The sequence below is a fragment of the Patagioenas fasciata genome, chromosome 20 (genome assembly GCF_037038585.1).
Source record: "Patagioenas fasciata isolate bPatFas1 chromosome 20, bPatFas1.hap1, whole genome shotgun sequence".
NCBI classification, from domain to species: Eukaryota; Metazoa; Chordata; class Aves; order Columbiformes; family Columbidae; genus Patagioenas; species Patagioenas fasciata.
The window spans coordinates 2,119,491-2,145,483 of record NC_092539.1 but is presented as its reverse complement, the minus strand read 5'-3'; the positions used below and the strand labels follow the sequence as shown (position 1 = coordinate 2,145,483).

Genomic DNA, 25,993 nt, shown 5'->3' with positions numbered 1-25,993 from the left:
TGAGAGTAATTCAAGTTTGAGGTGGGCAGCCCAGGATGAGCCGCAGTGAAATGATGAGTTTGGCAAAGTGGGAGAATTGCTGTTTCGGAGCAATTATGAATTGTACTTCATTGTAATTTTGAACTTGTGCAGCACGCTGTGCCAAATAGAATTTTTAGTCTCTCTTTTTTTTTGCTACGGTGCTTAAAGTTATTTGTTCCAAATGAGGATTTTTTGCAGGAAAATCAGAGCATTGAAAAATTGCTGTGGACACACCCAAATTTTTTTTTTTTAATTTTTTATTTTTTTTTTGGGTGATTTTTGGATTTCATGCAAAACTGCCCTGAAACAATGAGGTTCTAAACACAGGCCAGGGAAACACCAGGACAAGCAAAATGAAGAGTGTGATGGCAGTTTTAATTTGGAATTTCTTGGCTTTTCTGATGGTTTTTTCCGGCATAATTAAAATAGAGTTTCCACATTTGATTTCCCACTTCTTTTGTAAAGAAGAAAATTTCCATAGAAGGGATTTCAGTGTTTTTCCTTCGCTTTTTTTTAAACACACTGTAACAACTCCAGGTACTGTGGATCACAGAAATCCAGTATTTACACAGCTTTATGATAAGGTCCGCCATGATATTAGAAATATGCATAATTAACAATATTGTGCAAAAATAATTGCAGATTTTGATTTTGATTTTATTTTTTTAAACTTCAGTGCATTTAAAGGGCTCAGCCCTGATATTTTCACAATTTCAAAATCCTTTTTTTTTCTCCTTGATTCTCACTATAAAGCTGGAATCGAATTGAAAAATCTTGTTTTTCCTAATTTTGGTCAGGTTTTGTTGCTTTCCTCAAACGCTGCCGCGTTGCTGTTATTTTGCTGTTCCGGGGGCCTGTGAGTGCGGGACTGTGCACACACCGGTTCGTTATTTTAGGGTTGCCCTTGAATCCTGGGGTCTTGGTATTGATCTTTTTCAAACTAAATAACAAAAGAGCACCGAAACACGCATTGTTTCAAGAAAGAAGAGAAGCAATAGGAGGAGAGAGACACGGCCTTTCCACCCAAAACTGGGGGAGGGAGAGGAAGGGGAAGATTAGGTCAACATTGAGTTTTACCAACCTTGACACAGTCTCCTCTCTAAAATGGGGACAAAATAGCAAGATGGCTGGCTCCACAGCTGCAGCACTTGGGTTTCTTTTTATTGCCTTTTAGTTTTTCTTTGAAAAAAGGGCATTTTTGAGTTGTGACCTCGGAAGCGCGTTTCCAGACGCCCGCGGGCGAACGCCGAAATCCGGGCGCCGAAATTAAATTTCAATCCGGAATGAATTTTTCAATCTGAATCTCAAACCCTGAAAAGTTGTGGGTTTTGGGTTTTTCTTTCTGTTTTGATTTTATTTCAACATAACTTGATATTTACTGGAAATTAAGCAGGAGTGACTGATGAATTCAGGATTCGGGGGGTGTTTTTCACTCCCCCCCCCCCCCCCCTTGATTTGTTTCACATTTTGGGTCGATCAAAGTGGGGGGGTGATGGAAAAAATTTGCCAAGCAGGATAACTCTTGGGTGGAGGAGAAAAGAGTCTGAAATGTCAACTTCATATTCTTATTTTTGCATTTATTCCCCCCCCCCAAGGACCCACCCTCTTCCTGAACCTCTTTTCTAGCAAATAATGAAGCGAGTAGCGGGGTGGCAGAGCAGCAGTGGTGCAGTTAGAGCAGGGTGGCACAGCTGGGTAAAAAATGACACACAATGCTCTAAATTGGATTAACCAGTCCTGGAGAATATTTTATTCATGGTTTTATCCGGGAAGCTTTAACGTGGTGGCTTTTCCATATTATTCTACTCCAAGAATCCCCATCCTTGAGCTGCACCCCGTAACTTTCCCTTACTCTGATTATACCCAAAGAAACTGTTTAGCTGTCATTTTTATATATATTTTTTTAATGGTTTCGTACATTTTTCTCCAAACAAGATGTTCTGATGCTGCTTTTTCTCTCCCCACCCCACACCCTCACCCCGAGACCTGGGCAGCGACACCGTGGCCATGGGGTGGTGGGGACACCGATGGGTGCCACATTTTAATTACAAATGACACCATATATTCCATTTTGGCTCACAGTGATATCTTTAAAGTTTATCGTGCTTTCCTGAAAAAAACCCCGGAATTGAAACTCAAAAGGCCCTCGTTTCTATCTGGTTTAACCTGTTTTCAGCCGTTGTGGGAATAGGTGAATTTTCTGTCGATAGCAGCAATGGGTTTGCCCGGCTCTGCAGAGATGAGGACGCGGTGCCGTGGCGCTGGGCTGCGAGTTGTGGGGATGCTGTCATGCCGTAGGTGTGCGTACCGCAACCTTTGCAATCTTTAACTCTGTGTAGATCAGTTTCTTTTAAACAACAGCTTCCATTATCCGTTCCGCCGGCGAGGAGAAGCCACGCTCGAGGTTATAATGTGTTTCTGAATCGAACCTTCCTGCGTGCCCGTGTCCTTCGAGGGGAAACCTCCTGCTTGAAAATTCATTTAGTTTTGTAATTTTTTGCGTTGCAGTCTGTTTTCAGGGGTATCCATTTATTTATTTACTTATTTCTTTATTTCTGAGAAAGTTGATCAATATTTATCATTTTACAAATTGCTCTTTGGCAGCCTGGGAGGGGGGTGGGGAGGAAGGGAGCCTGACAGAGCGATACTGATAGATTCCTTGTGAGAGAACTGAGATGAAAAGGATGAAAATAGACGTAATATTATTAAAGTAGTAGATAATGTTTACTCGAGCACCATATAAAACCTTACGGCGCTATTCGTGTAACTCCAGATTAATTTAAGTATATATCCCTGCCATGATGCCACGCTGTGAGTGGTTCGGTTCGCGGGCGCAGTCGCGTGGCCCCCACGATGCACAAGTCGAGTTTGCAGTGGTGCAAGGGCGGTCGTGAAATGAGTGTTCTACAAATGAGATTAACTGTTGTTTTCTTTTGGGTCGAAACCTGCACTGATGCGGATTCAGGATTTGCGCCCAATTCTTTGGATGTCGCCCGTGGACATCCCTCTCATTTTTGGAACTCCACGGTGCGGGTTTATCCGTGTAGGGGAGTGCGTGGCCGCCCGAGCCGGGTGTTTGGTGGGACTCCGTGTGTACGTGAAGCGTGTTGCACCCACCAGAGGGTTTGCTGTGTCCCACCATGACCTGCTGGTGTTGCCCAGTTCATGCTCAGATCCACAGAAGCAATTAGTATAGTGCTGGGGGCTGCGAGGCGGGCAGGGGGTCCCGTGGTCCTGGAGCTGCCCATGCAGAGCACTCTGGGCAGAGGTGCCGTTCACAGGATTAGTTTGTACATAACGGGCCAAGCGGGGAGCAGAAGGGGGTGGCGAGCGCGACTGGAGCCTGTGGTTGGTTTTTGGTCGGGAGATATTTATTTCCTCTAATTTCTGAATTTATGAGCATCTAGCATTACATATATTTAGAATTTCACGTGTACGGATTCAGTTTGGCCATACTGTGTTTTCTGGGGAAGAAGTTTCTAATTTTTAGCGGTCTTTTATGGATTAATTGCTAGTCATCTGCCTCCTTTTTGCTTTTGTTTGGTTCCTTGAATGTCTCTTGATTATTTGGTACTATGTGACGCCAATTTAGTGGTTAACTAGTATGCAAACTACATCTGGACGTGTTGACTTTGCATTAACAATCATTGATTTGTCTGGAGCAAGGGAATAGAAATGAATGACGCTGTTTACCGTGGATAGTATGTGAAAAATAACCATTTGCGATGTGTCTCTCATCGGCGGCGCATGGCTGTGGTGTAACTTGTCACAGCGGCTGTTGTGCGAGAGCTGAATTGTTAAGCCCCGGCCCCAGGAGTGGGAAGAGGGAGCAGGGAGGGAGGCGGCACCTGGGGTGCGGTGGAGGCGTTGGGCACGTGCCCTGCGTGGGAGAGACACAGGACGTGGTTACCCCGGTTCGCGCTGGTGAGAGTGGGGTGAAGTTGTAGCGCAAAGGGAGTGGAAATCATATATATAATATGCAACATGTAAGTAGAGAGGGGTTTTCATTTGGGGACATAATCAAAAATTTAGTGATCATAAATAATGAGTTGCTGGGTGGCTTCGGCGGCAGCTGGTTCTCCACAAAGCCGGTGGCCACGGTGGCGTGTTCAGCTCTGGCTGGAGCAGCATCTTGGTTCCTCCCATCCTCACCGGTTCCTTGGGAAGCTGAGATGCACCTGTAGCTGCTGCACGTTCCGGCGAGTCCTGGGATGGACTGTTGCTACATGCTCGTGTCTTAAGAAGAAGGGAAGGGATGGAGGAGATGCCCTTTCTGTGGAGCAGGTTGCTTTCCAAGACGTGTGCCAGAGACATCAAAGCTGCCATGTGCCCCTCTTTGGATAGGGCGTTTATAAAGGCAGGGTTGCTTTCCCTTGGTTGATGTTGGATATTTAGATCTTGAATCTGTCTTCCTGCAGTCCTGGGCGCTGTTTGTTGTCCCCTGTTGAGCGTTCTGTTGCTGTTGGTGGGACTGCAGTGGTGTGTGGAGTTGAGCTTGAGCGTTGGTTGACCCTTCGGGCTGGGGTCGGCAATCTGGGCTCTTCCCATGGAGAAACTGCTTTGCTGGTCTCCGAAGTGTGCATGTGCTGGTTAGATACTGAAATGATGGGTGATCTCTACTGACACTGCTAAGCGTGTAAATGCACGTGGAGGCTCTGAGCAAGCTGTGTGATGGCTTTCCTGCATTACTTGGGTTTTACTTATTTGAGTGTCTGTTGCTCCCAAAGTAAGCGATGCGAGACTTGGCAGAAAAAAGAGGTTAAGCAGAGAAAATCCTCCTCCATACTGTTTGAAAGTCAACTGCGAAGACGTTTCTTGTTTGGAGAGCCGTATCTGGGGAAGGATGCACTGAGGGTGTGAGTTATGTAGAAGTGGTATTAGCAGGTCAGGCTCTGTACCCCGGCTTAAACCACCTCTGTCCCCATGTAGGAGGGTTCTTGTGCTCTACATTGGTAGGTTTTTGGCTGTTGGGTGGCAGTTAGCTCAGGTTCACTGACTGCGCTGTGGGCGCTCGTGCCAGCTCCGGCTGGGGTGCTGCATGAGGCGGCTGCGTGTCGGGGCACAGGGCACATTGTGCCCCCCATGAGCAGGCCAGACCAGCTGAACTCCTAGGCTTGTACCCCCATGTGTGTGGATCCAGTCCCCAGTGACTTGGAGAAGGTCAGGGCAGAGTGTCAGGCTCCTGCTGGGGGATGAGACTTGGGGTTGATGGAGTTGTGCCACCTCTGGAGAAGGTGGAGGCCACTGGGCCCGTTTGGGGTGAAATTGGAGAGCTCTGGGTCAGGGCTGGTGGGTGGGGGGCTGTGCACACCCCCGTGGCTGTCCCCGTGTGAAGGGCCTGGGGTGGCCGTGTGTGATGGTGTTTGGTGGTGGGACCGGGCTCACCGTACCAGCTTCTCTGCTGGGGTGGCTCTTCTTGGGTCTCCTCTGTCTGCATTTCTGTCACCTGTATTGCCAAGGCAACTTCAGGGTGCGCTTGGAACGGTTTACCCGGTGTACTTTACCTGTGAGGAGTGATTATGTAGGCAAGGCCTTGCTTGTAATTTACAGTGTTTCACAGGATCCCAGAATGTCAGGGGTTGGAAGGGCCCTGGAAAGCTCATCCAGTGCAATCCCCCCATGGAGCAGGAACACCCAGCTGAGGTTCCACAGGAAGGGGTCCAGGCGGGTTTGAATGTCTGCAGAGAAGGAGACTCCACAACCTCCCTGGGCAGCCTGGGCCAGGCTCTGCCACCCTCACCAGGAAGAAGTTGCTTCTCAAATTTCAGTGGAACCTCCTGTGTTCCAGTTTGCACCCATTACCCTTACTTCAGTTTGTTTCACATCTATATTTGGCTGGTGTAAAGTGAAAAATAAGGCTGGAAGTGGAAAGTGGTGGCTGGAGATTTTACCTGTGCTGATAATGGGCTGACACAGGGAAACGTGAACATTGGCACATGGAGCAGAGGCTTCCGAAGCTGTTGAGGACTCACTGTGTGCAGGAGGGATCAGTACGTGTGTGTATGTGTTCATGCATCTGGACATGTCTGAGAGGCTCAGCGATGGAGATGTGCACATCTCTGGTGGGTCTGGGGTGCCGCGTGGGCTGGTGGGTCCGAACCAGCAAGGGGCTCGGCAGCGCTGGGGTCAGTAATGCAGGAGCTCAAGGAGCCATCGATGCCTTCTGCACTGCTTCAGAAACCAGGGGTGTTATCACACGAGGTTCAACTGATAGAAGTGAGAACAGCCCTGTTTGTCAGACCTCTGCATCAGCGGTGAACTGAGCAAGGCTCTTGCAATGGGCCGAACGCCGTCACGTCCCGGCGCTCGTGCCCCGCTGGCACTGCCGTATCTCCGAAGTCTTCAGGTTTTAATACTTGTTGTGATTTCATTTTACTAGATACACTCAAGCAGCGAGGAATTTTTTGAGCGTTAATTTTTCCCTCCGCGTGGGCGCAGGTATCCTTTCCTGCCCGAAAATAGCAGCGCAAGTGAGTTTTCAGAAGTTGGGCGTGCTTGCGTTGAAGGCCCGTCATTTAGGTTCTGCTTCCAGTATGTCAAGAACAATTTTAGTACAAGTATTTAATTGCCTTAGACCTATTTTTAGAAGTATTAAACCTCAGTTTTCAAAACTCTGCAGCCGCAGCCAACAACTCTGCTGGTGCGGGAGAGCCAGGAGGGGATCTGCAGGAAAACCCCAAGCGACGGGGGTTGAACCGTCGTGGTCCTTGGCCAAGACTCAGGGCGCTGTGGAGGCTTTGGGGTGCACTCTTGTCCGTATTTTGGTGAGGGTTTTTTAATTACTATTTTAATTACTTGGCTTCACAAGGGGAGAAAGAACGAAACCCTATTTCAGCAGATCTGTGTGATTTATTCATTTTTATATTAAGGCTGCAGACTGTTGGGTGTAGTTTGGAAGCTGAACTGAGAGGATCCTGGTGAACAGGGTGCAGACAGCCCCGGCGGGACCCGAGGTTGAAACCCAACAACAGCTACTGCTTTCTGGGTGTAGATCTGTCACTTGAGGTCTGATCCGCTTTAGTCTGTGGGCTGCAAATCCTGAGTTTTTACCGGAATTTGTGATATTTGTAATTTTAAGGGTGGGAAGGGAGGGCTGGAAGGACACAGGATAATTATTTCCTGGAAACAAAACACCTTTTTGAATTTCTGTGTGTGTTTTTGAAACCCGTGCAGGGAGGCACAGCAGGATTTGGATCGGGCTGGTAGCAGAGGGGAATTGAAAATCCCCTTGGGAATCAGCGGGATTTGTCTTTGCAGTCGGGTGATGCCGTTGACGAGGGCCCACGATGCTCGGGTGCATCCTTGGGATGACCGCGGTGGCAGTGACACCAGAGGACGGGTCGGGACATGGCAGTGGTGGCCCTGGGGCTGCTGGGATGGGTGCTTGGCACTGGGTGGGCCTGGTGTGGGCTGGCAATGAACTTTGCCAGCGAAGGAATTAATAATTGAACACCAGGAGGAGCATCCTTGGGTGTATGTTGACTCTGTCATGTTTAGGCTGCTTTGGGGCATGTGGCTTCAGTTATCAGGTTGTGGTTAATACCATTGAGACATACTACATATTAACTCTGAGGGAGGGATATTTTTACCTTCTTATCTGTCTTTATTTTAGAGGCCTAGAAATTAGGCTGGTTGATAACAGCAGTTGGAATTAGCGTTTCTCCTAAATGGGGTTTGTGAGGACAGTGCCAGAGAGGCAGCCCCTGCTGCCAGCCAGGGAGGACACCGGGCAAGGGAGAAAACATGCAAATCTGGGCAAATAAATCGCATTAGATGGAGGCAGAATAATCTGGAGTGTGTTCACAGGGTCCGAGATGCATCGCACGTGGTGTGAGGGCGGTGATGCAATCCCCGCTCCCGGGAATTGATGCTGGAGGGATGCAGGAGTCTCCTGGAGCATCCTCGCTGGAAACAGTGGCACCATTCATAAATGAGCAAAAACACCCCCAGAATCAAGAGAAATAAGAGGCCCTTTCCCTGAAACCCTGCATGTATTTAAATTTTAAATTTAGTCTTATTTGATTTAGTTGCTAAAAAAGTAGATTTGCTGAGAATTCTCCATTTGCTTTTGGTTTCCAATGGCGTGGAGGAGATAGAGTCACACGCCGTGGATGTTTGTTTGTCTGATTGTACATATTTGAGCTTTGGCCTCCCTACCCCAGCGTAAAACAGTGTTTGTGATTGCAGTTCATTACGTGATATTTAAAATGTATCAAATGAAATGTTCCTGTCTACTTTAAGCAGACATATGTCTACGTTTTACAAATTAACCTAATTAAATATATATATAGACATTTATGCTGTTCAGCTCCCAGCGTAAGGTACACAATTAGCATCCGTGGAGCCAGGAAGGAATTTTCCATTTGTGTCTTGACTTTTCTTCATAGGATGTGTGTTTTTGTTTTGTTTTGGTTTTTTTTTTAATCTTCAATGCTTTAATTTTTGTTCTGCTTAGGAAGTCACTCAGTGACCAGTCCTGTGGGGATTAGGCTTGTGCTTCACTTTACCCATAAGTGGTGAAGTCAGTAAAATGGTACCTAATTACAGAATCCTGGAATGTCATGGGTTGAAGGGACCTGGAAAGCTCACCCAGTGCAATCCCCCCATGGAGCAGGAACACCCAGCTGAGGTTCCACAGGAAGGGGTCCAGGCGGGTTTGAATGTCTGCAGAGAAGGAGACTCCACAACCTCCCTGGGCAGCCTGGGCCAGGCTCTGACACCCTCACCAGGAAGAAATTTATTTTCAAATTTAAGTGGAACCTCCTGTGTTCCAGTTTGCACCCATTGCCGCCTTGTCCTATCGTTGGTTGTCACCGAGAAGAGCCTGGCTCCATCCTCCTGACACTGCCCCTTTCCATATTGATCCCCAGGAATGAGTCCCCCCTCAGTCTCCTCTTCTCCAGCTCCAGAGCCCCAGCTCCCTCAGCCTTTCCTCACACGGGAGATGCTCCACTCCCTTCAGCATCTTGGTGGCTGCGCTGGACTCTCTCCAGCAGTTCCCTGTCCTTCTGGAGCTGAGGGGCCACAACTGGACACAATATTCCAGGTGTGGTCTCCCCAGAGCAGAGCAGAGGGGCAGGAGAACCTCTCTGACCTACTGACCACCCCCTTCTAACCCACCCCAGGTACCATTGGCTTCCTGGCCACAAGGGCCCAGTGCTGGCTCATGGTCACCCTGCTGTCCCCAGGACCCCCAGGTCCCTTTCCCCTACACTGCTCTCTAATAGCTCATTCCCCAACTTACACTGGAACCTGGGGTTGTTCCTGCCCAGATTCAAGACTCTACACTTGCCCTTGTTCTATTTCATTACATTTTTCCCCACCCAGCTCTCCAGCCTGTCCAGGTCTCTGATGGCAGCACAGCTTCCAGTGTCACCACTCCTCCCAGCTTGGTGTCATCAGCAGACTTGCTGACAGTCACTCTATTCCCTCATCCAAGTCATTGATGAATATATTGGATAATACAGCCCCAGCACTGCCCCCTGAGGCACTGCACTGGATCCAGGCCTGAACTGGACTCTGCCCCATTGACCACGACTCTCTGGTTCTTCCCTTCAGCCAGTTCACAGTCACCTCACCACCCGCTCATCCAGACTGCACTCCTCAGTTCAGCTGTGAGGATGCTGTGGACTTGAGCCTGTCCCTTGGCTCTGCAGGACAGGAGGGTTTCGTTCTGTTAAGAGACTATTATAATGAGCAAAATATTATTCTGGAGGAAAAATGGCTTGAGAATATTTACATTTTTCAAACCTCTTCCTTCCTCCCACCCAAAAATAGCAAAAAAAATTCTTGGTCTTCTCTGGATTTGTGTAATTTTCAAGTGTTAGGCCAATGTTGTTTCCAAAACAGTCCCTGTACCTTAACACTCTCTATGGCAAGAGAGCCCTTACACAACAAATACAAAGAATATATTCTGTTAATACACACTTTCATTTAGAAATCCTCTGGCACCAGGAACAGAACATTTTAGTTTCTTCTCTGCCAAAGCGTTTTTTTTTTTTAATATTTAAAGTTTGATTGTTTTATAATAGTTTGTTATATAAATAATCATTTGGTCTATTTTGCATATCAATAGTTGGATCCGTTTTCTTCACAAAAAGCATTTTATTCACAACCCCCCATTTTACGCACACAAACATGGCCCCTGTTCCACCCCAGAAGGTTCTCTTTCTTAGCAAAACCAACCAAGTAAATGACATTCCCAGCTCAGCTATTTTAATGATCCCACAAACCCAAAAAAGCAGTAGGAAATGTTTCAGAAGCAAACTGCAGAAACTGGTGGGGTTTTTTTTCGGGACATCATAACTTTTAAATTTTTCCCAGTTATTTTTGTTGTATTTTTCTGGTAGGAAGCTGCAAACTCGAAGAATTTGGGGCTGTATTTTCTTTCTGAAGATACTTTAGGGGTCTCAGATGTGACCCCGAGCTGACTTGAAGAGCAAGGCCGCTGGCTCCGTTACTCATTTCTGTGTGAGAACTATTAACCATTCTGCGTGGGGAAGGTGAGATGTTGGATTGCAACCATTTCTCCCTTCTTGGACACCTCTGTGAATCCATCCTCTGGTATTTTCCTTGGGCTTTGCGGTGCTGTGTTACCCTGTCTCTGTTTCAAGTCAGAGGGAATCTGTCCCTCCACACCAGCTCCTGGCCTATCCCAGGTTGAGGTTCTTTGTTTCTCTGACGTTCCCTCGATGGTTTTGTGTCCTCTCCCCTGTTTATACGAGATGCTGAAGCCGTTGGCAGCTTTGGTCCCGTTCCTCCATCCCCAGATGTTGAGTGGCAACTGACTACTGAAATTTGAACAGGAAAACAGGATTGCAAATTCTTTTCTGGGTTCTTTTTGTGAGCCTGCAGCCTTGCCAGCAAGGCTGTACCTGTTCCCTGTGTAACTCCAGGTACAGGACAGATGATTTACTAGTAACAGCTTTATTTTCCACTCTGGCAGGTGTAGCATTGAGCTCTTTGTCAGGTCTCTGCCCGCCCTTTGAGCATCCTCGTCTCTTGTCCCAGGACGTGCTGCAGCCCCTCGTTACGTGGATTTTCAGTTTTCTGGGGTTACCAACCACCAAGGCAATGATTTGGATAATTGCAGCAATTTATATAGGCAAATAGTGCAGAAAATATTTGCTTTCCCTTGCTTGTGGGGTTTATTTTTGGGGTTTATCTTTGTGCTTTGGCAAGCAGCGACCAGGCGTCCTTGGGGACACCCTGTGCAGACACCCTTGTCACCCTCCTTTGCTTCCTTTCCTCCTGTTCTGTTCCTGCCATGGCTTCCACGCTGCGCACACCAGAGCCACGCACAGCGCTACGGGCACAGCTTTGTGCATCGGCACATTTTCTGTTCCTTTACTCATAATGAGTTGTTGCCTCGCTGGCGACCATCGACCATCGAACTCCGCGTTTGCGCTGCTGGAGAGGTGCCCTCAGTGTCTCCTCGATTGCTTTTGTGAATGCTAATGGCTAATTTAAATACCTTTGTTTTGTGTATGTTGGTGTTTTCCCCCGGTATTTTCCTTCACCCGAGTCTTGGCGCAGGGAGCAGATGGCTGCAGGACCCCACTGTGATCACCAACTCTTTCTGCCTTTTCCATCTTTTAATCAGTTGTTAATCAATGAGATGACCTCTGACTTTATCCTGTGTATGTGAAAGTGTCGTGAGTGTATTTGCTGTAAGAAACTTTGCAGAGGAAACTTGTCTAAGGCTTTTTGGAAATGCAGGTGCGCTTCACTGCTCACTCAGGCTTTGCTGCTTGCACATTGACTCTTGCCAACCGTCATCATTGCTTGGTGAGTTCTGACTCTAGAGAAGCTGTATTGATTCCTGGTGTTTCCATTTTATCTGTACGAACACTGATTTTTAGTGTGTTTTTTTTTTTTTTAATTATGGTTAATACTAATTTTTCTGCTATAAAATTGAAGCTCTGCAGTTCGCAGTTCGTTTGATCTCTTCTGTGGCTCTTCTGAAACAGTGGGATCCCATTCATTACTTCATGGTTTTTAGGTACAGAAGTCGATACCGGTGATTTTAATAGCTTAGTGCCTTTCAGACTTTTGGGCGCATGTGGTTTGTCCCTGTAGCTGTTTCTTTGGCTGTTAATGTGCTGGGCCGGTCTGCGTCCTTCCCTGCAGCTGGAGCAGATGCTCTGCTCGTTCCTGACGAAGGACGGGTCCAGGAGGGGAACTGCTGAGCCCCGTCTCAAGTGAGCACTGGTGTAAAGAAGTTGAATTGTTATCCTGTGGTTCTGTCTTTCTTCAGTGCTTGGTTTATACCAGAACCTGGCAGACTTCTTGTACTTGTGTGCTTGATTTGTTCTCTTCTTTTTTTTCAATAAATTAGGTTTTACTCCTTCAGTGACGTGTTTCTCAAAATCTTTTGGTAGATTGTCTTTTTAAGGTTTCAAGTTTAGCTTCCTTCAGTTTACTTTCTCATAATTTTTATTTCTTTCTGATGGTATCAAATGGCATTTTTCACTCAGCTGTTAAACTAAGTCTATTTGGTTAACAAGCCCCCTTTGGTAGATGGTGACCACCTTCTCCAAGTTGTCTACCTCACCTGCAAGCCCTTTAGCTCGTTTGCCTGTTTAAGTCTAGTTTTCTTTAGTTAAGTGTTAGCATAATGGGCTTTTTTGGTATGGTTTTTGTGTTCTGAAGGCTTTTGGCTTTGCTGCGTGGTGGGCTCTGCAGCAGGGCTGGTTTTGGTGATAATCTCGTCCCATCTCTGGGCCTGGCGGCAGAGGGTGAGGGGCGGCGGGGCTGAGCTGGGCTGGGGGCTCCAGAGAGCCCGTTCCTCACAGAATCACAGAATCATCTGGGTTGGAGGAGACCCGTAAGATCATCGAGTCCAACCATAAACCCACCCCTGGCATTAACCCATGTCCTGAGAACCTCATCTCCATCTGTCCAACCCTCCAGGGATGGTGACTCCAGCACTGCCCTGGGCAGCCTGTTCCAATGCCCCACAGCCCTTTCTGGGAATAAATGTTTTTCCTTCACCCCGGCAGTGCTCGGTTTCCTCCTGGTTGTACCAAGGCTCATGGTCCATGAAGAGCAGATCAGGACTCACAGGCAGACTTTGATGGGGTCAGACTTTTGAGCAGGGCCTGTTGTGACAGGACAAGGGGCGATGGTTTAAACTAAAGGAGGGAGATTCAGGCTGGACATGAGGAAGAAATTGTTGTCCCTGAGGGTGGTGAGAGCCTGGCCCAGGTTGGGCAGAGAGGTGGTGGATGAACCATCCCTGAGACATCCCAGGCCAGGCTGGACGGGGCTCTGAGCAACCTGAGCTGGTGAAGATGTCCCTGCTCATGGCAGGGGGGGCACTGGGGGAGCTGGGAAGGTCCCTTCAACACAAACTGTTCTGTGATTCTATGGCAGCTGCATTCCCTGATGTGCAATAGTGATGTGGGATCTAGAGCATAATTTCTGCATGAGACCTGCTTTCACATTTGCAGGTCTCTGTAGGAGTAACTGAATTCTCCTGTTATTGAAATAGTATTTTCTGCCTTGGCAGAAACCTGCAGCCTCCCTGGTGGTCCTTGACATGTTGAGCATCCTTCTCCCCTCCCCAGTGCTGTAGCTCTACGCTGCCTTTCTCAGATGAGCTTCCAGTCCAGAAAGGTTCTCTGCTACCTACCTGTTGGCATCATAATCATGTTTAATTTATTGGGCTGCACTTTGCTGCTGTCAACACAACTCTGTCATTCCTACACAATTTATACATGGACTGTAATGCCTGGAGTCTTTTGTTTCCTACCTGAATTTGTATAAAGTTTTTCAGGGCTGCAGTACATGTGTGACCTCATATCGAGGGTTTTGATTGTGGGGTGACAATAAAACCCTGGCAGATGTACTGTAAACCCCCTCCCCCCCTTCCCACTCAGCACAGGCGATCGGGAGGGAAAGCAGGACAGAGAGAAGAGAGCTGGAAAAATTAAACATGTTTGACTAATGCTGCTGATAAAATAGAGAAAATAATACAGAATATACAAAACCAGTCTGGAAAGTCCCAGAACTGCAGAGCCAGCACCCGAAGTCCTGGACTGGACTCTGCAGCAACCGGAGCTGGATTCAGTCTGTCACTGGCCTCAGTTCGCAGGGATGACTCGCAAGGTCCTCTCCTAATGTCACCATGAGGAAAAGGGCCGAGATCCTCGTGCTCTCCCACTTTCATATGAAGTATTCACGTGAATGGGATGTTAGACTCCGTTGGTCAGTTTCTGGTCACCTGTTTCTCGTTGCCCCTCTCGCGAGATGTGACTCTGTCCTTATCAGTAACCTCACATCCATTGCTGTGTTCACCAAAACATGGATCTGTTCTCCAGGAAAATGCAGCTCATATGAAGCTTTAGCTGACAGGCACATTCACTAAAAGAGAAACTTGTTTTTAACAAAACCAGGACACCTCGTCAATAGAAAATACTTCATGAAAACTGGGTGTTCCTTCCCTTGTTCAATTCTCTTAGGTTTTAGTTTAAATAGGCCTTTATAGGCTGGCATCTGTTTTTGTTTTAGTTTTGATGGCATCTGGCTTTCTCGTAGGGTCTCCATTGCCTTTGACATGAACCCTTCTTCATCTCCCACCCTGCAACCCTCTTGACCTGCCTGGACCTGCACGTGGGTCCTCAGCAAAAAGGCACCACGTGGGTCCTGAATTTTACTTTTTCGGGATTTGTTGGCCTCTGTGTCATTCACGGGTGCTTTTTAGCAAGGGATGGGCACCGTCAGGATATGAGAAGTCTGGTCTGGGTTTAAAATTGCTCTAAACCGGGAGCCCGTGCTCTCCCGCTGGCCGCCGTCCTGCACAAACAGGCTGAGCTCACGCGTGAGCTTGGCAGCGCTGCGCTGGTGAGAATTGAAAAGAGGAAAAAAAGGGAGAATAATAAAAGGAAGAGATGACAGTTATCCTTGAGTTAGAAGTTATCAAGTGCAGAAAATTGATAAAGGAAGTTAAAAACACAAGGGAAAAAAATCTGTGGCTGTCAGTGCAAGGAACAGTAAGAAAGTATTTGTATTAGGAACAAAAGAAATTCTAATAATGGTTTGTGTAGACTTATCACGACTGAGGAGAGGTAAAATGCATAATAAAGCAGAAAAACTAGACATGTTTAATAAATATTGCTGTTCCCTGTTTGTAAGGAGGTGTGATATTAGCCCCTGTGCAGAATTGCTCTCGGGTCACCGCGGGTGCTGAGCAGAGCGGAGGGTGGGAGCGCGTTGCAGCTGCTCCGGTGGGTGCTGCTCGCTGGGGACCCCCGGGGGGGGTTTCATCTCTTTTCCCCTCCTGTGCGGCTTGGATATAGTGAGAATATTCCAGAAACATCGGCGAATGCTGTTGTTGTACCAGGTTCGCCTGACATCAGCTTGGGGATGAGGACTGACACAGCGAAGGGAGGAGGTGAGAGGAATATAACATTTAATGTGTTCTTTAGAAGAAGTGATGGAGGATGCGTCGCTTACCAAGCCAGCAAAATGTTTTGGTGTCAAGCACCATAACACCCGCTGGTAGCATCGAAGTGGTGTGAAACAGGTGGTGAATGGGGTCTCGGGTGGTCAGAAGTGTCAGTGCTGATGGCCCCATGCGTCCCGTCTCCATCAGATGAACTTTGATATGGTGAATCCTGCCCCTCTACTCTGCCCTGGGGAGACCACACCTGGAATATTGTGTCCAGTTGTGGCCCCTCAGCTCCAGAAGGACAGGGAACTGCTGGAGAGAGTCCAGCGCAGCCACCAAGATGCTGAAGGGAGTGGAGCATCTCCCGTGTGAGGAAAGGCTGAGGGAGCTGGGGCTCTGGAGCTGGAGAAGAGGAGACTGAGGGGGGACTCATTCCTGGGGATCAATATGGAAAGGGGCAGTGTCAGGAGGATGGAGCCAGGCTCTTCTGGGTGACAACCAGTGACAGGACAAGGGGCAATGGGTGCAAACTGGAACACAGGAGGTTCCACTGAAATTTGAGAAGCAACTTCTTCCTGGTGAGCGTGTCAGAGCCTGGCCCAGGCTGCCCAGGGGGGTTGTGGAGTCTCCTTCTCTGCAGACATTCAAACCCGCCTGGACACCTTCCTGTGGAACCTCAGCTGGGTGTTCGTGCTCCATGGGGGATTGCACTGGATGAGCTTTCCAGGGCCCTTCAACCCCTGACATTCCGGGATTCTGTAATTAGGTACCACACTCTGTGATTCTGTGAAATGCAGGATTTGTGCATCAGAGGTGAGAGCTGGAGTGTTTTAGGGATGGGGAGACCAGAGAAGAGGCAGCGATGCCGTTGGGGTGGGAAAGGGACAACTGCAGCATCAGCCAGGACTGGATCGGTGGTAATGGGGTAATACAAACCATAGGTGTGCAAAGCAAGAGAGGTGTGTGGAAACAGCTATTCTGTCTTCTCTTTTGCTTATGCTTTAATACAATATCCCTGTTCTCAGTTCGCTCATTTTTTTAAGAGATGTTAAAAGGTGGAGGAGATACAGACTGTGAGTAGAGTGAAGCGTTTTGAGGAGTCAAAGGAAATATTCCTTGGTGTTTGTTCCTAAGCATCTGGGGACATGCACCATATTTTGGGAAACTCCCCCTGGCCATAAGAGTCTGGAAAAAAAATCTCACTTGTTGATTTTTATCTTCATGGAGCTGCTTTTGTATGGGTTTAACAAAAAGAAAGGAAAAAGAAAAACAGGTACCAGAGCCTTTTGTTTTAGCAAACTACATAGGAAGGAACAATACCTGGAAGCTGGATCCAAACATTCAGATGACAAAATGAAGACACAAAAATTGTAAGAGTCGGAGGTGGAAATTTTGACCAGCATGGGAAATGAGCTGTTAGAACAAACTACTGGGGAGACGGTGGGCGCTGCGTAGCTTGGTGCTGTTGCTCATGCTCTGCATCCGTGGAATACGCGTTGCAGAGTTTTCTGGCAGAACTCAACAGTGGGACGGGGGAGAATTGCTGTTATGTTGTAAAGAATGGCTGTTCTGTGGCTTAAACAAAAGATCTTGCTTTCCGTCCCTCTCCGTTGGTCTCCTGTTCCACAGTGTCCAGTAGCAGATGGTTGGGGAAGGATTATAAGGAAGAGGGAAAATATTGAGCGAGCCTGCCTTTAATATAGTCTCTCGCTCCTGCCATATCGACCTTAAATTTCTCTGACTTCCCAACCCTCAGGGATGCTCCAAAACCTCCTCCAACAACGTTGGACCACACACTCCCCAGTATAAGCCCTTGCGTGAAACCAAAGTGCTTGCAACTGTGTTTTTCCTCCTCGTAGAGATATAACTAATGAAATTCATATGTAATCTCCTGTAACATTGAGCACAAAAGGCTATTTGTTTACTTTTTCAGGCAAGAAATGATAATGAATAAGGTAGTTAGGGAACACATGGGACGCAGTCATTAATAATCTGCTTAATATTCCTAATGCAAAAGCGATAGGCAAAGCAGTGGAGAGAAGTGCGCCTAAAGCAATATATAAGGATATATCAGTTTCTCTGGAAGCACTTGATGGTCTAGATGAGGCTTCGTTCCCTCTCCCACATACAAGGGAAACGTATCGTAATAAAAATGGGAGGTATTTACAAACTGCTGTAGAGATCAGAGAGGAAATTTCCCCTGGTTAGCTCTGAAATCAGGCAAAAAGCAGCAGCAGAGCTGAGGTGGCTGAGTGAAGATGTAAACAGTATTAGAAGCAGTAAGCAGTAGGCTTTTAAAAAGTATAAACAGTCTGGTAAGGAGGAGGATAGGAAGATCTATTAAAATAAGCAGAAGGCAGTTAAAAGGATAATTAGGAAGGCAAAAAGAAATAGAGAAGATCTAATTGCTAAGAATATTTTGACTTCAAAGGGTTCTTTAGATATGTTCAGAGCAGGCAGAAGCTAGCAGAGGAAGCTTGTCCACTGGAGATGATGGTGGCAACTGGAGGCAGGAAATAAGAGCGTATTTGTGAATGAGCTATTTAATGCCCCTGGTAGGGGTTTTTTGCCTCTGGGAGGTGCGTCCAGGACCCAGTTTGTGTCATCCCAGGAACTCCACGATCAGCAAAGGGTGTTGTGAAACACTTGGGCACGTTCATTTTGTGCAGATATTGTTTTTAAAGTAAGAGGTTCGTGCAGCTTGCCAAGAAGCTTGAAGTCTTATGGTTGCACAACTATATATATATATAGGCATCTATTTGTGTATGTTGTGTATATATAAATATTTTGTGCAGAAACACAAAGCTTGTCATGTGAAGTGGACATTCCTTGTAAAAACAGCCATTTCCACATGAGTGTATGTTCTGTGCTTCACCTCCCAAATCTTCCCTCTCTAAGTTCAACAGGCACGTAAATCAGAAAATAGGCAATGCCACAAGCGAAATGCATTCTGGCTACAAGTTCTTAAGTCTTGTGCATGAAAACCTGGGGACAGTGTATGCAGTTACACGGTAAGCTCGCTAGATTTTCTGTTTTGTGGTCTACAGAAGGGGTGGAAGCTTTGATCAGAGTTGCTTTTCTCAGCAAGCTGCCCTTGCGGTAGAGCTGGAGTGTTACGGACTCCTTTGTACATGTAATTAAGAGCCGCCTTCTATCTTGGTATCACACTGTGGTTAATGTTTCATTTAGAAAAATGGGTTGACTTTAACATGCTGGGAAAGTTGGCGATTCTTCCGGTGGCTGATGCGGGGGCAGATGGGGCTCTGGGCTCCTCTTCGCCTGCTTACCCTGGTTTGGAGAGCAGGATTAGCAGTGTCAGGATGTCTTGTTTTGTTCTGTTTTCTCTGTTTATGAGGCTGGATTCCATGTGTTCCTTCGCCGGATAAGTTGTCCCAGCCTGTGGCAGGGAAGCTGTGCCAGCAGTGGACACCTCCCGTTGGGCCCAGGCCCCACCGCTGGCTGCTCAGGGACATTTCTGGAGTCCAGGCTTTGAATTCTTGCTTTTCACCCAGCCACCACCATAATCCGAATTTCAACAGCTCTGGGAGGAAATTAGCAGCGTTTCGGGCGGCTGCAGCGCGTGGCTCTGGGGCTGTGTTCCTGGGGAGCTGTGGTCGCGCGGGCCGCGCTTCGCCAACAGGCCGCGTTGCCATGTCAGCCAGCGCCGGCTGCCTGGTGTCACATCTTGACTGCAGGGCGGAATTCGCCTTGTCGGGAATGCGACCAGATCTATTGTTCGTGGATTATGGCTTGTCCCTTAAAACATTACAACATTTACACAGAGTGTTGCAGGCTTGCGGCCTTGCTGGCGTGTGCTTAGCTGGGGGTTGCCAGCCCCATCTGCTCGAACGAGGTGTCCAGCTGTGCACGGCGCTGGTGCCGCTCGCCGCGCGGCTCGTGCTACGCGTCCTCCTCCCAAACAGGCCCTTGGGCCTCCTGGTCGCTCTCCCCTTGCACAACCCTTCCTCTCTTTGTAGGTTGTGAAATAGGAAGATCCTTCTTCGGCATAAATGAGCTGGTGGGGTGGGAACGTGGCAGCGGATTCACACCTTGGGGCTCGGGTGTAACCAGCAGATGTGTAGTTAGTACATTTTGTGATGGCAGCGGGATGCTATTCTTTGAACTGTTATGTATGTAATGGAGTGGATCAATGTCCTAAATATTGAATATTTAACTTTTCAAATGGGATTTGAGAGGTGGTGTATTGAACGTTATTAGCCCAGATAAGAAGTTATAGTCTTTGGAGTGAAAGAGCTCTTCATATAGAGAGCGAGCTTAGCATTGATCTTGACGTGTTCCAACAGGCCCAGAGTGGATGTTTTCTGTGTGCCCACACTGTTTTCATATTAAACCTCTTTATTTTCACCTGCTAATGAGAGCAGGGTGTCTCCTGGGCTGAATGGGAAATAAGGCAAGACCAGAGCGTGCCACATCTGTCATTGTGCTCTGCCTTCCTCTTTTCCTCAAATCTGATATCCTTCAACTTTGTATTTTATTCGACCAAATTATAATCAGAGGGAAATGGTAATTTGATTCAAGGGGAGAAAAGTTAAATTAAGTCAAAAACCAGTATGTGGGAGATATTAGTGTAAAAGTAATGTAACTCTTGAGGAAAAGCTTTTGTAAATCAGCAGATGTAGTTGGTGGCAAAGGAAGTTGTGTGTTGTACTGGACAAGGACAGGAGGGCTATGGAGTCTCAGAGCCACAAGCCCAGGCAAAGAAGAGCTGAAAACCAGAGGTCCTGATGGAGGGAGCGGTTTGCTGATGAGATGTGGTGCCGCACCAAGGCTCGCTTGAGCTGGAGCTGGCACCGCTGCTGTGTTCAGATCACAGCCAGCTCTGGGGAGGAAAGTGAACATATTGCGTGTGAGCGTGCCCGCACAGCGGCCCTGCTCGCGTTCCAGCTTCTCTGAGTGTGTTTGTGTGCTGCAAACTTACGGAGAATGAGAAAACCTTGTGGTTTGTGTTCAGATGTGAGAGGGTGTGCAAGTACCCGACCTCAAGTCCCTGCGTCTGATGTAGCTTGTTGGACCTAGGTTGTCTTGTAGGAATACTCAGAAATATATCCTGTGAGGAGTGAGAACTTGACATTTTGGCAGAGCTGGTCTCATTCCTTGTTTGCCTTGCGGTGATCCAACAGTAGGACAAGGGGTAATGGGTGCAAACTGGAACACAGGAGGTTCCACTTAAATTTGAGAAGCAACTTCTTCCTGGTGAGGGTGGCAGAGCCTGGCCCAGGCTGCCCAGGGAGGTTGTGGAGTCTCCTTCTCTGCAGACATTCAAACCCGCCTGGACACCTTCCTGTGGAACCTCAGCTGGGTGTTCCTGCTCCATGGGGGGATTGCACTGGATGAGCTTTCCAGGGCCCTTCAACCCCTGACATTCTGGGATTCTGTGATCCCAGGGTTAGCTCGCTGTCCCCACCCCAGGGCTGAGTGCTGCCACTATCAAACTGATGGTGCCCATCATCAGATGACTTCCTTTGAGAGCAGGAGTGACCAGGAGGTGACGGTTTTCACTGGACATAGGGACTTAGGTTGGAACATGAGCAAACCAGAAGATGTGACTTGGTTATAAAGATGCAGAAGTTGGGGAAGAACTGGCAGGGCTTGTTGTGTAGCTTGGCTTAGGTGTGCAGCAGGGCAGGACTCTTTCATATTGACTCTTCTGGTTCATTAGGAAAAGGAAATATGTGAACAAACCCCAGAGAAAGTTTCAGGTGTTGTGACCTGCCTTTGTTCCTCTTCATGGAAGGTAATGGAGAGAGGAAGCTTGAAAATTAGATTAAATCTGTTTGTCTAAGCTGGCTGAGAGCTTCTTGCCCTGTGTCTGTAGCCTCCTGGAAAGTTCATCCTTGGTGTTCGCTGTGGGATTATGGAGCACAAATGGGCTGTGACGGGGCACCCTCTGTCCACTGTCAGCTGGACAGGGAAGGATCTCATCTGGTAGCCAAGAGGCTTCTCCTGGTATAGGAGCAGGAGAGAACTTTGAGGCTGTTTTTACCGTGGTGCAGCGAGGCTGGGAGGTTTTATTCCTGGCCACAGGTGGACGGTGAGAGGTGCCCAGGGGAGTCTGTGTGGTTCATCGCGATGTGAAGAGCCTGTGTCCCAGAGCAGCCCACGCCTGTCCGCGTGGAGCACAGCGAGTGTTGTGTCGTGCGCCGGCTGGGCCGCTGGCTCGGGGTTCAGCTTGGGCAGGGTGCGTTTGCATGGTCGGTGCAGGAGAAATACCTATTTCCATGGTGCAGATTTGCCATAAGCAGCTTTCTCAAGTCTCGAAGACTCAGCTCTGAGGTTGTTTTTATTAAGGCCCAGGTCAGCTCCCACGCTACAGCTCCCACCTGTTTGGGGTAAGATCCCACCAGTGAGTTCAGATGGAGAGTGGATTTCCATGAACTCGCAGCATCTTTGATTTAAATATCTACAGTTGTCGCATGTGACAGCGCAAGGTGGGCTGAGGTTTGCTATGGAGTCTGAGTGGTGTTTCAGCATTGGAAGTTGTGCTAGTGATATGAAGCGAAAAAGAAGCAGAAGATTACAGTTTGTGTGTTTTCCCAAGGGCTGAAGAACTGGGATGCTCTGTTAGGAGAATCTCACCGTGCTGGGAGGTCAGGGTGGTCATGGGTGGGAGAAGGGAGAACTTTCATGGAGGAGGTGGGAGGAAACCAAGGATGGATGCACAATGTTTCTAAAACGTGGTGATAAAATCAATATTTTTGAGGATCAGCCTTATTGATGGAACTCAACAATTTGCTTGGTGTTCAAGAAGAATGTAAAAATGAAATCTCATCAGTGCCGATACCTCTGTTTTCTCCCCACGTGCTTCAGTGGGAAATGTCCTTCCCATCAGTCCACATGCAAACGAACAGAGAAGGAAGGAGATGACTCAAATGAATCTCTTAGTGATGGTGCCTTTGTGATCATGGCAAAGGTGTGAGTGGTTCCAGCAACAACCCTTTGGGATGCAGGAGGCCGTGTTGGGACTCCTTGCTCTCTGACCTTGCTCTGGGAGACCCAAACCCATCCCTGGAGCTCAGGTCCTGGCAGAAGAGAGGTTGTTGTGTGGATCTTCTGCCCGTAGGACCAGTCACAGTGGATGAGACCGAGCTGTCACCTCAGGTTCCCTCCATGAGCTGTTCTGTCTCTTCTCCTCTGTGCTGTTGGTGAGAGATTTTCCAGCAGTCCTGTCTTTCAGAGACATTTACTTTGAGGTCTTGCCGGTTTTGATCCATCCCAGTTACTGGATTTGTAACAAAATGTTATTCCTAAAAATAAGAAATCTGTTCTTTCCATTTCTAGGGATTAATCCTTTCGCTTCACCAGTTCTTCCATGAGAGGATTGTTGGGAGCCTTTAAAGGCTGGATAATGTAATTTTCAGTAAAATTGCCATGACGGTGAGCTTTCACTAATTGAGCTGTTTGCATTAACTCTTACAAAAGCAAGCAGAACACTAATAACTACACCCACAATCTTGTGCATTGCTCGGTGTGACGCGCAGAGCGTCGTAACAGCCGTGAGCCCTGCGCGGGGTTGCGTGAGCCATTTCTGACCCCCAGCGAGCGGCTGTGTGTCCCCTGGAGATCCTCCTGCCATGCTCCTGGCTACACCCTTGTGTCTTTTGGCACCCAGCGGCAGGACCGCGGCTTTGGCCGACGCTCCAACCTCGTTCCCTGCTTGGCTGCTGCCGCTCGAGGGGCGTAACGTGGTGTCGGACAGATCAGCCCATCGACTCGTTGGCTGGATGTACCTTCGTGGCTGCCTGCTGCCTTCGCCTTCACAGGCATCCAGGATTTCCTTTAAAAATAGCTTCGCGCTTTTTATGAGGAGTATTTTCCAAGTGCGATCTGAAGATGGACCAGCACGTTATAGTCTCCTTAAGTTTGGCAGCAGCGTTAGCGGGTAACTCAGGAGGTGTGAGCTCCCTCAGCCCGCGTTTGTTGGATGTTGATGGCACCGCCAGTCATCCCGTGGGAGGGAGGAGTGGGTGGTGAGTGGAGCCTGCAAGAGGGGACATGGAGCCTGGCCAGGAGCACACCATTGCCAAAAGACCGAGGTGCTGGTCCTGTGCCTTCTGTCCCTGCTCTTCTGCTGCTTATTTCATGGGCTAGTGTTTGCCGGAGCCTCTGTGAGCTGATTTATCTCCTTAACCCAGGAAAAGCGCATTAAATCAAAAACAAAGCTATGGAGGGGAGGGAAAGGCAGAGCTTTCTGCCAGGTTGGTGAGTACATTGGTGTATGGAGGGTGCAGTGAGGCACAGGGAGAGGAGGAAGATGAGTGGGTGGAGGAAGGCACCACACTGTACCATTAAACCACTTCAGACACTCAAGGACTCACCTCCGCTGCGCTGTAAGGGGCTGGGGATTGTGGCATTAAAACCAGAGAATTGAAGTTCAGTGATGCTGTGAATGCGAAGGGAGAAGTTTCTTTCAGCAGCTTTCCCTGCAGCGTGGTCAGCAGCTCACGTGGACGTGGTTGAACGTGATGGAACGCAGCTTGTGGTGTTGCTGTGGCCTCGGCAGGGATGTCACCGCAGTGTCCTTCAGCTAAAGCCAACAGCTTGTGTCTTAATTCCCCACTTGTCAGGCAGGCTCTGCTGTCCTTGTCCACATGTCCCCAGGTTTGCTGCTGCTAGTGCCTGCCGGCCTCTGGGGACAATGCCCTGTCCACAAACCGTCCTGGTCACCTTGGCCCTGGCCACGGTGCAGAACAGAGGGCTCAGCTCCATTCACACAGAATCCCAGAATGTCGTGGTTGGAAGGGACCTGGAAAACTCATCCAGTGCAATCCCCCCATGGAGCAGGAACACCCAGCTGAGGTTCCACAGGAAGGTGTCCAGGCGGGTTTGAATGTCTGCAGAGAAGGAGACTCCACAACCTCCCTGGGCAGCCTGGGCCAGGCTCTGACACCCTCACCAGGAAGAAGTTGCTTCTCAAATTTAAGTGGAACCTCCTGTGTTCCAGTTTGAACCCATTGCCCCTTGTCCTGTCACTGGTTGTCACCGAGAAGAGCCTGGCTCCATCCTTCTGACACTGCCCCTTTCCATATTGATCCCCAGGAATGAGTCCCCCCTCAGTCTCCTCTTCTCCAGCTCCAGAGCCCCAGCTCCCTCAGCCTTTCCTCACACGGCAGATGCTCCACTCCCTTCGGCATCTTGGTGGCTGCGCTGGACTCTCTCCAGCAGTTCCCTGTCCTTCTGGAACTGAGGGGCCACAACTGGACACAACATTCCAGGTGTGGTCTCCCCAGAGCAGAGTAGAGGGGCAGGAGAACCTCTCTTGACCTGCACTGCTGCCACGTGCATGGTGTGGTTCAGGCTCAGCACCAAATCTGGAGTCGTCATCCCTCTGTGGTCACAGCTTCAAGTGTCCAACACCATTTTCTGGCCCGACTGGATGACGATGGCTCTTTGACTTGTGTTGGATCAGCTCCTCAGCGTGCTGGAACTGAGCACCATAGAGTCACGAAGTGTCTAGCCTGGTTACAAATGGTTGAAGAATACATGGTTCCCAGGGTGTGCCAGAGCCGTGGGCAGGAGCAGGACCTGGGATTCTGAGCCCTGGAGCAGCGCCACGTCCCCTCGGTCATGGTGTCATCTTGCCGTACCCACTGCCACCCGGCTTGGACCAGACCACGTGCAAGTTCCCGTCACACCACCGAGTCCTGGGACAAAAACAGTCAAGCCATGTTGTCACCCTTCCAGCTGCTGCCTGGCCTCCACTGGATTTTTACCACATTAAGTGTATTTGGACAGCCAGCTGTGACCATACAACGCCCGTTGGGGTCCTTGTTTTCCAAGAAGCTGGTGGATCTTACTTTTAAGATGGAGTTAACTGGAGAAGTTTTAGCGTGCGCTGTGTGGAAGTATTTGTGCCTCAGTATCTTCCTGGTCACTGCAGTCACGGATGTGCCAGGTCCTGCCCTGAGCTCCTTTGCAGCCCCAGGGCCGTCCTGAAAAACTCTGAGGAGACACGTGGGAACCCTCAGGCTCGCTCCCATCACCTTTCCAGCCCTCCCCAGAAATATTGCAGCCCTGTCACCTGCGAATCCGGAGCCTGTGGGCCGAGGACAACCTTCATGTCCTGTGGTCTGAGTATCTCTTTCTGTTTCTTCCCAAATTTTCAATGATTTCACAAGCTATAGCTCACCAGAGCGTATAAAAAGTTGATAACAAGAAACGAGATGAAGTCAACCTTCTGTTCCCGACTTTGAAGGAGGCTGGTGCACCAGAGCGGCCTTTGGTCAGCACCATTCCTCAGGAAAAAGGGTAAAATCCACAAATTGGGTAAATCCTGCAGTTTTCCTGAGCCACTGTTCTTCTTTATGCAAAACCTCTTTATCAGCAGAGTGTCAATGGAGGGCAGCACCTAATTTCACCAGGGACCAAACTCATCTCTGAGCAAACTTTGCTTTGTTTGCCGGTGATGCCGCAGGGGTGGATGTGAATGAAGTAGCTGGGTTTTGCTGTTGCGGTGAGAATTTGTTACGGTGTTTTATTCAGCCTGGCTTGCAGTGCCGGTACCTGCCTTACCCTGCCCCGTAATTCCGGCTGTGCCTTGACGCTGAGACTGTTGATCCCCAA

General features: G+C 48.6%; 1 protein-coding gene across 13 annotated transcripts in view; it reads left to right on the top strand.

Annotated features, from left to right (window-relative positions):
- Nucleotides 1-25,993, top strand: part of ZNF618 (zinc finger protein 618) — a 169,623-nt gene that overhangs the window by 974 nt on the left and 142,656 nt on the right. The window lies entirely within an intron of this gene.